The sequence below is a fragment of the Pinus tabuliformis genome, chromosome 3_2, assembly GCF_031772625.1.
Source record: "Pinus tabuliformis cultivar Carrire ecotype Pingquan chromosome 3_2, CPIR1, whole genome shotgun sequence".
NCBI classification, from domain to species: domain Eukaryota; kingdom Viridiplantae; phylum Streptophyta; class Pinopsida; order Pinales; family Pinaceae; genus Pinus; species Pinus tabuliformis.
The window spans coordinates 702787736-702799180 of NC_142302.1; the positions used below are offsets into that span (position 1 = coordinate 702787736).

Consider the following 11445-nt stretch of genomic DNA (forward strand, 5'->3'; position numbering starts at 1 on the left):
TCTTATTTCAGAAATTTCACTCCTTCCTTAACTGACCAACTTCCTATAAAATACTACTACAAGGCATTTAACTATGAAATATCACATATCTTAAGAAATCATGACCAAAATTCACTATGAATATATCCACTATGCTACCAAGGAAAACTATGGGAAAATCCAAGAAACAGATAGACTCTGTCTTTAAGATAAGCAGAAACTTAACATTTTTCAATAGGTAGCCACAGTTGGATGCATTGCCTCGACATTTTTATAATTTTGCTGAGGGAAGAGTTTAGTTTATGAAAGTGAATAATGCCTTAAAGGTATCTTGAACATGATTACTTTGATGGGTGAATTTGAGGATTTCGAGGATGAACCTGAAATGCATTGCGCTCCTTGCTTAAGCTGGAAATCAAGAGTTATTTTTGTGATCTGTTGAAAGAGAGAAGCATCAGGAAATCATTTCCTGTATGAGGAATTAGTGTTATTGGAAGAGGCACAAGGCACAATACTTCGAACTTTTTACCTCATCCTGCTTTCATGACTCTATGAAGAAACAGATAGAATATGTCTTTGAGATAAGCAGAAACTCATGACTCTATGAAGAAACAGATAGAATATGTCTTTGAGATAAGCAGAAACTTATATTCACTAGTCTCTGGACAAAATCATATGTCATGTGATAGATATTCAAACAGAAAGATACCCCAAGCTTCAGTCCGCTTCAAGGAAACCTTTTCTAGCTCTCATAGAGAGAAAAAAACATGAATGCATTCAATACATTGAAGAGATGTGATTAAGGAACCTGAAGCCTGACAATTTTCTCCATCATCCAAGGTTGGCTCTGTTTCACTCTTTATTTCAGAAATTTCACTCTTCAAGTTGACATATCTTAGGCTCCAGATCCATTTTCTTCTCTGTTCGCTTTCTGTGAAAATAAATTAATATAAATACATATTGGCCTTGATTTTTTAAGCATTAAAATTAGCATTTATTTTTTTTCAATATAATATAAAATAACAAACAAACATCTTCAATGAAACGAGAATCAATAGAAGGAAAATCTTGAAATTGAAACTATGTGGCATGTAAGCTGCCTGAGATTTGAATATACAAACTGAAATTAATGAACATAAGAGACATTATTTCGTCAAAGCTCTACTCATTGGAGCCAATGCACAATATATTCGTTCACAAATTCCAAATACAGTCAAAGGACACACAATAGACAGACCAAACGCAGAAGATAGTCTTCCACAATTTTCAAGTATTGATATCATAATCTGATTGGATACTCAAAGTAGAAAAATAGACATACATTCAGACTATTCACGTTTAGTGCAAATATGTAAAATGCAAAAGGGCAACACTTACACTACAAGGTGGGTCAGTGCATCTCAAGAACTGAACCAATAAGAAGCAACCCTTGTAGCCACCAAGGAAAAGACATTGTTTTCAAACAAAAGATCAACCAGTGTACGCATATTGCCTCATGATCTCAATAGAACAGGAGCTCCAGTAAAGCACATGTCCACATAATAGACTATCATTACAACACATTATCAAAAATAATATTCTTTCGTATTGTTCTGTTGATGAAAATTTCCATATAACGAAGTTCTGCATAGGATAACTTTACTTTCTGATTTAAAAATGGTTTATGAATGGAGCCTTCCACAACTTATTACTTAAATAGGAAAATGAAAAAAACAATGGCATCTCATCAATGACCCACTATATCAATTTGTACTCTGCCAAGTGAATGAAATAACACTAAAAATTATGGGTGTATGCTTTCTTCTCAATGAACCCGATTACACAGGGCATTATGCATTAAAAAGATGTGAAATTTAAACAATATACAAAGGCAGAAACGATTTACAGTGTGCCACAACAGAAAAGCTAAGATTAGTGACATGAACAAGTCATCAGATTAAATACTTCAGAATGTGAAGAACACATAAGTCAACTGCCATACTTTGTTATTAACAGCATAAAAACAACAAACCAACGAGGCTGCAAGTACTTGAAGTTTGATCATAAAAATTTCGGATCCTTTGTATTGACATATATTGACTCTCTTTTATTAGGAATTCCTGTGTATTGCCATATATAATATATTTACTTTCTCATCTACCAATACACCATCAGATGAGAAATCCCAAGCACAATCAGAGAGAAGGCCTTTCATCTACAAGGATGCCACAAGATAAAGAATTCCAAGCACAATCGAGGAGAGGGCAAGCAGGCATGAACACCTCATAATACCTCTTGGGATGACAAGTTGGCCGAAGGATCATAGTATATTGAATCTTATATTTTACCATCGACTAGTCTTCACAACTAATGTGGAATTGTAGAAACTCTTCGAAGAAACCACAAAATAAGTATCTGTCCCACATCGATTAAAAAGGGTACACTGAACAAAAAGACATAATCCAGTTTAGTGCATCGGGTGTCCACATATATAATAGACAAATTTGGTGTATCGAGGTGGTGTATAGTTGGAAAATATAATAATTCAAGTCATTTTGCAACTATCAAGTATCATACAACACCAAGTTGGGTATTCCCCTGCAGTTCAAAGTTGCTTTTCTTGGTGGAGAACCAAGTATATTTGATACTCTAGTTCCTGTGTATCATTCTCATGTTTTCTTGTAATTAGAAATTACAAACTAAAATGGAAATACATACCCTGATGCCGAGTAACCATTTTGTAACAGATCGCAATTCCTGTAGCCATCCTGCGGCAGACCGAAGTCCAGAAGTGGACCTGTGACAGTCCAAGGCATCTAGTGGTGATAATCCAAGCCCTTTTAAGGCTGACCGAGACCTCCTGGAATCATCTCATGGGTCCTGTAGCAGACTGGGTATGTTCTGAGAGTCAGAATATATCATCAACGAAAGTATATCACATGTTGGCTAACTCTGAGGCTATGGGTTAGCTTGCACCAGCTTCACTTCAGTTCATTGATGTTGAGCTGACATCTAAATCCATGAACTTTTACATAACCAGAACGTGAAGTATACTATTGGAGTTGGGCGGTGCTTTCAAAAACCCCATTGTTCAATCTATATTCCAAAATATTCATTAACGGATTGGCAGATGTGGGATCAATGTTTGGTACGGTTGTCAAAGAATCACAAATCAAACATCTTTTTAAATATTTAAATTAGACAAAAATTATATTAATGATCTTGCATAGGTCTTACGTGGCAAGGTAAGTTTTATAGCAAGAAAATTGTGTTGCTCACATGATTTGGATTTGCTTCAAAAGCTATTAAAACCCTGATTTTGAATTATTATGCTTTATCTTTATCCCATCCTTGCAATCGACCCAAATGGAAGGAAGAGGGAGAGAGCCTTGGAAGAAGACTAGTAATTTTAATAAATTTCTGATCTTAAAAAAAAATTACCTTTTCACTACTTATTTGAATTTTCAAGAACTCAAAATCTTCATTTCATTCATTAAAAGATAATTTAAATAATAAAATTAGAAATAAATGAATATAAAAAAGAACGACATAACTAAAAAGAAGGTATCATGTTCTACATTAAATAATTGATTTGATTTTCATGAAAATCTATCCATAGTAAAATGAAAAATCACTACCCTTTTACGGTTCTCTAAACAAACTGAATTTCACATGAGTAGCTCAAAAATCAAGTATACTTAGATTTTTTTTTCTTTTCAAATCACAAACACAATTTATTTATTTTTAATCGTCTCCCAATTACTTCAAAAAAACCACCTTTTTTTTTATTACAGATATTTATCTTTTATATATATATATATATATATATATATAAAAACTTGACCCAAATATAAATCTCTTTTAAAATGTTATTAGATCATCATTATTATATTTTTACAAAAACATAACTTTTATATTATTAATGATTATGTATGTCACAACAAATTAAGTAGAACTTCTCTTTAATTTTTGGGATTTGGTTTCCAGTTTGAGATATAACTTTAGTTACTTATAATGAATTTACAATTTATAATATAAATTTTAATTATTTATAATTAGCTATATAAAAAATAAATCATAAAATTTAAGATAACAATCAAAAAACTTTTAATTATTTATGGTGAGTTATATATAATTAACTTAAGATAACTTTTAATTTAAATAAATAATAATAATAAAATTTATACTTTTTACTTCAGAGTAAGACAACTAATTTAATTATTTATATATTATTATTATTTTTAACTCATACAAGAGTTGGTTGCTCCGTTTCAATATATTTATTACATTTATTTTTATAATTTGCACCAAAAGTAATAAACAATATATATAAATATAAAATCCAATATAGATTTATTTAAAAAATCTCTTATTACAGTTAGTGAAGTCTATTATCATTATCATTGTCGAGAAGCAGCTTCTCAATAAATTTATTTGGACACCAAATTTATTATTAATGGGAGTGATATTCCACATATAATTATTTATAAAAAATAATTTAATTTTCACCTACCTCAACGTAGGTGTTATTCATATATTGATATGAGGTTATATTGTAATCTCACAAAATTAGTTCTCTAGTAGTGTGTTGGCACTAAAATCAGCCCTACGAATTCGTAACAACTTGAAACACTTTTGTTGATAAATAATTAAATCTTGTTGAAATATTATAAAACTAGTTCACCCAATTAAAGGTGTGATTAAAGATAGGTAAAGGGACTCTTTTGTGAACAATAATTAATATATATATATATATATATATATAATTTTTTATAAAATTGATTTTAATAGTAGTCATATACATTTTTGTTCTTTAGGTGGCTAGTGTATATCTCACAACCCTGATTTAAAATATACAAATAATTACATTGATTTATATGAATAATAAACAACACCCAATATTCAACTATTAACATAGAATTTAGAAAAATATGAGCAAAGAAGGCTTACTTGTATCGACGATATTTCTTACTTGTGCTTTTGGAGTTGAATGCTCTTTCGAATTCTATTAACTGCAACAAATATTTTAGGGACGACTCTCCACCCAACAACAGGGTCAACTGCACATAATCTTTCTACAATTGGCCACCCCCAAGCCCTTAATCAATGTACTACTGCCAGGGAATCCTTTGTCTCGCAACACTTTTCTCCCAAGAGAATGGATGAATCTCATCTTCCTCATCTTCCATTAAATAGACCAAAAAATGGAAAAGGATACGTATGCACACATTCCATGTGTCAACATGCCACTTTTATTTATTTATTTTAAGTCTGTCTTAATTTATTATTTTTCTTAATTTAACTCTTTCTTATTTTATTCATTTTTTTTGTTTTTTTTTGTGTAAATCAACATTTTATATTAAGACAATAATACATATTTACAAAAGGTCTGCTCGTGCAGACAAAAAACTACTTTCCTAATCCGCATACATCCCGTCATGACCAAAATGATTTCCTACAGACCCTAGGGCACACCACGCAGGGCGGCAGAGACAGTCAGGGGTTGACAAAAAACAAATAGTGAACAAACTGAGCCCCACATAGAGCCTTGGACAGCTAGAAAAGAAACCAGAAAAAACTGACAAAACGGATAAATTCCAAGGTCAATGATCGCATATACAGACCCATACCCCAGGAACTCATCCAGTGCTGGCAGTAAAGACCCGTTACATTTCGAGAACCACATAATTCTTGGAGGATTCCTAACCAGTCGGAGCCTTGGCTCTGCCCGCCTGAGGTGGCGTTGAAAGTGTGCCCTGATTGTTGCCCGTTTTCCCCTCTGCCCTTTCCCTAGCACTCAGAGCTTCCTGACATATGGAGTGACGCAGCAGACTGATCAAGACTGTTAGCTTCTTGGAAATGTTATCGAATTGCTGCTCCAGGTCGCTAATTTTCAAGTCCAAGCCTTCCAAGATCGCTGCATGCTCCGCAGAAGTTACAACATTAGCATGTTGAGCCTGTCGTGCCTGGCTGATATAATCACCTTGCATGCTTATGGCTTTTTCCAATATCATCTTCATCCTCTACATTTCCGCTTGCGTGCGGACATATTGGGTGGCTCGCATTGTGGATGTTCCAGGGTCCTGGACCCATTCCATGTCCTTCTCCAAATCATGCTCCTCCAAGTTCTTCTCTTCCTCAACCACTATAGCCTCCAGCGCCTCAATCTTACGTTTTTCCCTCTGAGAGGTCCTTGTTTCATAGGCTTCCCGAGCTTGCTTGAGATCTCGGTTGGCAGAAGCATTTCTGCTGCCCTCACCCACCATTATCTTGAACTCAAGCACTAAACAACACCGTATTCTAAGGGCCGAGGAAAAGAGTTTCTGCAGCCTAACCGAATACACAGTGGTGTTGCCGTTATTGGGGACTGAAGATATGGAGGAGAGAGCGGGTGAGTCCCTTGCTGCATTCCATCTTGTCACCTGTTGATTGCAAATCCTTTCATAATTATCCTTGCTTCGTGGTTCACATTTTCGATGATGTCTCGGATTTTTGCTCTTAAGTTTGCCCCTCTTGAACTTCTCCGAAGCGTGCCAAGTGTCCACACTTTTATATGAGCGCCGACAGCGCTCATCCTTTTCGCTCATGGAGCTGATGGGAGTGACTCCCGCCTGCTTGTGCATTGAATGCCCATTCCATGCCTGTCCTTCATTATTCTGCCGACCCTTAATTCTCCCCGCAGTACGATTGATCATAATCATATCCCAATACCTGCATAGAGCGTCGACCCTCTGTCCTTACCTTTCATTTACCATATCCTGCCTCGAGAGCAGGGTACACTTGTTTCTTACTTTCGGGCAGGTGACGTCCTGCCAACAGCTGTCCAGGATGCTGGTGGGGTTCTCTATACCATAATTTGCCAGATGGTCTGCAACGGTGTTGGCTTTGCGACGAACAGCTTGAAAGATTAAACCTTGCAAACGCCCAAGATGTTCGGCAATATTCTCTGTCACCTTGGCCAGTCGCCAATGCTGTGTAACTTTGCTTGCTTTAGCTCCTGCATACATCCTTCTCGCTGCTGTGAATGCGAGCTGGGAGTCCCCTTCTACCACTGCTGTGCTCGCCTGTAATTTCCCAAGAATTCTCAGACCCTGTTCCAGCGCTGCGAACTCCATCTCATTATTGGTTCCTTCCCCTAAGGCTCTGCTATAGATGTACTAAATTTCTCCTTCGTTATTCCTGAGAATGCCTCCGATGCCGGCCAGACCTGGATTACCCCGAGAAGCACCATCGAAATTTAGCTTGAGGAAGCCTGAAGGTGGCCGTTTCTAGATACTTAAAGTGGTACTTATCTCCTATTGGCGATTCACAGTAGCCGTGAAGGTTCCTTTATCCAGGTTGAAAGCTTTCAATATTTGTAAGTCCCCAGTTGATGCTTTAGTGTCTTTTTCTGGTCTGCCTTTAACAAGAACCAAGTGCCTGATATTTTGTATAATAATTTCTATAGAGTGATTTATATTTCTGGTTTCGTTTAAGAATACTCTCCTGTTCCTTTCCTTCCAGATTGACCATGTAATAAACCCTGGCATGGTTTTCCAAATGATGTTGACCAATTGATTGCTGGAGAAATTGCCTCGCCAATTTTCGATGGTTTCTTGAATGGAATCTCTTATTATGTTTGTTTGCTGCAAAGTGGTTTTTGCCCAATTCCACAGAAGGTTTGCCAACTCACATGTGTTGAAGAGATGATTCATTGTTTCTTCTTCCTTTTCACACATGGGGCATCTAGATGGGCCACAAAACCCTTTCTTTCGGAGATTCTCCCAGGTGAGAGTTTTCCTGTGCATTAGGAGCCAAAGGAAGGTTTTAATTTTCGGCCAGAACTGAGAATCCCAGACCTTGTTGCTCCATTTAACTTTTTCTTCTTGCTCCGAATCTTCAATACAGTTTCTGGCTTCTTTGAGCGTGAAATTGCCCCCTCCTTGCTTTCCCCATCTTAGTTGGTCGTTGTCTTCCGCCATTCTAATTCTTCTTTTGTTTAACAGTGTTTGCAAGTCCCTAATGTCATTGTTTGCTTCGGTCATGTGCTCTGTTTCATTGACTGCCCAAGTTCTCCACTCCTGGTCCCTATTATTAGGAGTCCAATATTGATTCGCTGTTATTCTCCCAAGCGCCTGGTAATTTCTTTGAAGACCTGCAAAATCAGGCCTTTCTAACTCGAGGAGTTGTTGCCAGGCATCCTCCCAAAATAGGGTAGTTTCTCCATTGCGAATTTCCCAGAAGCTATTCTCTTGTATAATTTGTCGATTTTTTCTTGCTAGGTTCCAGATCGGTGAGCCTTCTGGATTATTTTGCATTCTGATGAGGTACTGAATACTATGCATTGGAGCGTATTTTTCCTTCCAATGTCTAACCCAAGGAAGATTGGGTTCCTTCAGCCATTTCCACCACAGCTTAGCACCACAAGCCATATTGACGGTGGAGGGGTCTAGCAAGTTTAGCCCTACCAGTTGTTTGGGCTTACACATTTTATTCCATGCCACTAGTGCCCACTTTTTCTTCTTTGCATTTCTCGACCATAAGAAAGTTCTCTAAATTACCCTCATTTGCTGAAGGACTCCTTTGGGAGTAGGAATTGTGGAGAGCATATATTGAGGAATAGCTTGCAGGACTGCTTTGGTTAAGACTAGCCTACCAGCAAAATTGAGGGCCCTATGGGTCCAATGATGGCATATTTTCTCCAAGCTAGCTAGGATCTTCTCCCAATGAATTTTTTGCCCGGGTTTATCCGTTAGAGGAGCTCCTAGGTACCTAGAGGGCAGGTTGCTTCTTCAGAAGCCTAGAATAGTAGAGAGATTTTTTTGCACTGCTAAATGAGTATTGAAAAAGAAGATGGTGGATTTAGATAGATTAACTTCCATACCTGAAGCTTTGCTGAAAAGATTAAGGATCCTTTTGTAGCCCAAGGCTTCTTTGACTGTGGGAGTACCATGTAACATCGTATCATCAACAAATTGTTGGTGAGTGCTCGTTGGAATGGAAGGCAGGGGCTGCAATCCTTTGATACTTCCTTCCTCTTTGGCGTTGCGAATGAGTCTGCTTAAACCTTCCATCAGGATAAAAAAAAGGAAAGGGGATAATGGGTCTCCTTGCCTGAGCCCTCGTGAGGGGGAGAATTGATCGGCAGGGGCACCGTTTACCAGAATATAAAATTTAGTAGATTTGATCATAGCTAAAATCCACACTATCCATTGATTGGCAAAACCAAAAGCTTTTAAAATTGCTTCCAGGTAATTCCAATTGACTTTATCATAAGCCTTTGATAAGTCAAGTTGCATCATCATACCTGCAATTTTTCTGGAGTGAAGCGTATGAATCATTTCTTGAGCTAGTAAAATATTGTCCAGAATTTGTCTCCCAACATATCCGAATTGCTCTTCAGAGATGAGGCCTTGAAGAATAGGTTTCATTCTGTTAGCAATGAATTTAGAGATAATTTTATATATAACATTGCACAAAGCGATAGGCCGAAATTTTGTCGGGGCGTTGGCCTCCTCTTCTTTTGGAATCAAGGCAAGGAAAGTAGAATTTAGGGACTTGAGGATTGAGGCAGAACGCCGAGAGTCTTCCACCACTTCCCAGACCTCTGTTTTGACAATGTCCCAACAAGCCTAGTAGAATTTGATGGTAAAACCGTCAGGCCCAGGAGCTTTATCATTTGGCATATCCTTCACTGCTTCTTCCACCTCTTCCAAAGAAATTTCTCGAGTTAGTGTTAGATTCTGCTCATTAGTGATTGTCTTGGGAACGTGATGAGTTCATCAATTGCTTCTGTCCTGTCAACCTCTGGCTCTTGAGCTATGCTTTTGAAATGCGTATTAAGCAGGTTGAAACTTCTTGATGTGTCTGTAGAATGGCTCCCTGTTCATTTTTGAGACTGGGGATTTTATTAGCTCCCTTGTGGTCCATTGCTGATCTATGGAAGAATTTTGCATTCTGTTCCCCTTCCTTGAGCCACTGAATCCAGGACTTTTGTTTCCAAAGGGTCTCCTCTTGTTGGCAACGAAGCTGCCCTTGCTGCATCAACATTTTTTCTTTGTTTACTGTTTCTGGGTTAATGTCTCCAATGATCCAACCTTTGTGTATCTGCTGTAATTGCTCCTCTAATTTGGATTTTTCTTTGAATATGTTCCCAAAGACTGTTTTATTCCATATTTTGATCTTGTTTTTGATGTATCTTAGTTTTCCTTGTAATATGTACATTTTGGTACCTCTGATTTCCACCGGTTCATTCCACCATTTTTCAATAAGTTGAATGAAGTCCGGATGGGTGAGCCAAAATTTCTCAAATCTAAACGGCTTGTTTCTTGGAGTGACCTGGATAGCAACAATCAGAGAAATGGGCCAATGATCTCACCCTCCGCTAGGGAGTATATTTGATTCTACTATAACTCCCTCCAACAGAATACTTTCGGAGATTAGAAATCTGTCTAGTTGAGAAGCAATTTGTCTTTCACCTCCCCTTTTGTTATTCCAAGTGTAAGCCCCACTCTTGGGGTGGACATCCACTAGTTTAGCTATTTTGATGAAATCTAAGAAGGCTTCAAAAACTTTGTTGAGTTTCCTTATCCCTCCTTTCTTTTCCATGAGGGTAGTTATCATATTGAAATCCCCTCCTATGACTACATTCGCTCTGGGATATCTTAGCTTCAGATTCAGCAGAGTTCTCAGAAAAAGAAACTTCTCTTCTAACTTCTGAGGTCCGTAGACATTAGTACACAAATAGGTTTCCGAATTACCTACAACCTGAGATTCTATAGCTATGAAAGATCTGGTTGCTTCAGAGGAGAGGACTTTGATTACTTGCAGATCCCACAGGGTAATTAAACCTCCCTCCCATCCATGGCTGGCAGTTTCCAGGTATTCCATATGTTTGCCTAATTTTTTGCTTACATTATGAATAATACTACTTCCACATTTGGTTTCTTGCACAAACATAATGTCTGGTTTTTCCTTTTGGACCTTCTTCTTTAAAAGTCGTTGTTTTATTTGGCTATTAAGCCCTCTAACATTCCAAGAGATGATTTTCATTTTAAAACAATATTTAGTAGTTTAGTGAAAAAACTTATAGAGCTTTCATCTTACCAGAGTTTAAGAGCATTTGTCCCAATTCCTGCAGTGCCTCATTATTGGTTCTGTGCACTCTCTTTTTCCTTTGTTTGGATCTTGTGGAGGTTTGAAGGAGACCTTTTGTTCGGAGTCCCATTCCTTTGGCTACACCCAAGTTCTTGCTTTGCATTTTGATTTCTTCTCTTTGTCGTGCTATTAGTATATCATTGATTCTCCTAACTTCCTCTTCCGATATGTGTTCCATCCCCTTCTTTTTCCAGTTTTCCACCATGTCTGGTAGATTAACTCCTTCTTGCTCTAGTATATCATTAAGCTCCATCTCATCACTTCCGATGTCACTTATGAGCATTTCTGAGTCTTCATCTACCCCTTATGTTACCTTTTGATTCTGTAGTATAATGCTTGGAGTATTTTCCT

The 11445-nt window shown here is 37.3% G+C and overlaps 1 long non-coding RNA gene across 1 annotated transcript; it reads right to left on the reverse strand.

Moving 5' to 3' along the window:
- Window positions 1-880: 880 nt before the first annotated feature.
- On the reverse strand, window positions 881-3001 carry LOC149182567 (uncharacterized). Its single transcript, XR_016257630.1, has 2 exons — window positions 2677-3001; window positions 881-910 (listed from the first exon to the last, which is right to left on the reverse strand). It is a non-coding gene; the product is annotated as an uncharacterized LOC149182567 (long non-coding RNA).
- Window positions 3002-11445: the final 8444 nt, after the last annotated feature.